The sequence below is a fragment of the Limulus polyphemus genome, unplaced genomic scaffold, assembly GCF_000517525.1.
Source record: "Limulus polyphemus unplaced genomic scaffold, Limulus_polyphemus-2.1.2 Scaffold5415, whole genome shotgun sequence".
NCBI classification, from domain to species: domain Eukaryota; kingdom Metazoa; phylum Arthropoda; class Merostomata; order Xiphosura; family Limulidae; genus Limulus; species Limulus polyphemus.
The window spans coordinates 1-1976 of NW_013671025.1; the positions used below are offsets into that span (position 1 = coordinate 1).

Genomic DNA, 1976 nt, shown 5'->3' on the forward strand with positions numbered 1-1976 from the left:
GTTTAACAAAATCTGCCTACAAGAAAATCTGTCACCAAAGTATACCAATATTCAGATAACTAAAACATTAATTTTATTACTATAGAAGCATAGATATTTAATATATAACTACAATATCAATTTATTTCTTGAGACTCATACAAACAATATCAATTTGTTAATTATGTCTAGAGTAGTGATTGTGTTTTTGAAAAAATTAAATAGAAATAAAGAGGGTATATAGAATACACATATTGTTTTTAAATTCTAATTATCGCAGTTTACCAAATTTTACTGACGCTAACTTTATAGGTGTTGCAGTGTAAATAATACCGGCTAGAGGGCTGCCCATATAAATACTGTAAGCACGCGGTATTTGTTCTCTTAGAAACGAAGGAAAGCGAAGTGGTGGAAGAAATATCGGTATGAATCGGATCTTTCTTTGTGTTATTATAAATAATAATTTAAGTGGTGTTAATAGTAATATGTGTTTAAGTAATTGTTGATGTTATTGGGCATGAACTACACATCGTTTTTGATATATTTCGTATTTATATTTCTTAGGAGTAACACGTTTCACTTCTACGTGTTTTAATAGCATAATTCTTTGATTAGAACTTGCAAGTTATAAGACTGTTCACCCGTGAGAGATTTGAAGTATACCGAAATAACGTCTATTACTAGTATTAGGAGGAATCAAAATTATAAATCTAAGCCAGTAAGTCGACAGACCTATGAACTGAATTGATCAAGTTTATTCAAAGTTATAGCTTCTAGTTCTACTACTAGTACTAGTGTCTTAATTTTTTCAACTGTAATGTTTCACACTTGTGTGATTCTGACTGTGTGGGAAAATAGCTCATCTTTTCTATGTAACCCAACTTTTTAAAACTGATTTCATACTTCACTTTGTAAAACAAATTTTTATTTTTGGAGAACATGTCTTCTAAGATATAATAAAAAAAATGCCGAGCCTCAACATTTTCTTTAGTTATCAGTATCGCTAACTATAAATGGCTTATTCCCTTTGTTACTCTATCCGGGTCAGAGGAACTACTTCATTAATAATGATGAAGGGACAATTCTGGCTGATGTTGATTTCTTTTAAAGGGATTATTAATTCAGTTATAAGGGCAGCATTTAAGATGGATTAGACAGTGGTGAGGATAAACTCGGTTTTGGAAAAAAATGTAGAAAACTGGGGAGAAAAAACATGATTTAATGGTAGACAAAATTCTTATTACTGTAATGCTAGAAGAAAAAGTAGGTGATTAGAGCATTAATTGGAACAGAGAATAACTGAAACTTGATCATATAATTTTGACTACAGAAATGTACAGAGTACTTTTTCTGTGGTCAGTGTTAATAACAGTAGGACAAATCACTATTCCTGCTGGGTAGAGGTCAACGTTGGCCAATCCAGATTAATTTCTAACATGATTCGATGACGAGGAACCCACTTTGAGACTAATAATGGCTGGAGACAAGGTTTTATCATCATCATTAAAGTTTTCTTCTAACATGATGTTTGACTTCTAGGATGTCTTGCTTTCAAATGTGATGGTGTATAATTTAAGAATAGGCTTGATAAATATTTAAAGATAGGCTGGTGTTGAATAACATTTTTAAAGTTTAGTTTTGATAGGCAGCTTTACTGTACATAATCCTTAATTTTATTCCATTCATGTTTAATTTTTTTTTAACTTCCTTAAACTAAAGTTTTCAAAGATGAACATTTTACAGACCTGTTCTGTATATCTTGATGACATGTATTATTCTGAGAAATTTTTAGAAGTTCCTGTGAATTAATTAATTCTTTATGAATTGAAAATAATTGTTTGTTTTCTTTTCTTTTTTCAGATTACTCTGTCTGACATAAGGTAATTTTTTTTCCTATTTAGATGAGAATTGTAGAACTTAAGGTGTTTAAAAAATCCAATAAGTTGTATTGTAGATCGGTTACCTGCATGTGACATGTTTTACCACTGCACCATGTA

At 30.3% G+C, this 1976-nt stretch overlaps 1 long non-coding RNA gene across 1 annotated transcript in view; it reads left to right on the forward strand.

The window, feature by feature from the left end:
- The first annotated feature begins 325 nt into the window (after positions 1–325).
- LOC106472544 overlaps positions 326–1976 on the forward strand; it is a 7915-nt gene continuing 6264 nt past the window's right edge. Inside the window, exons 1-2 of the long non-coding RNA XR_001291617.2 lie at positions 326–402; positions 1840–1859. This is a non-coding gene — a long non-coding RNA (uncharacterized LOC106472544). The remainder of the gene's footprint in view (positions 403–1839; positions 1860–1976) is intronic.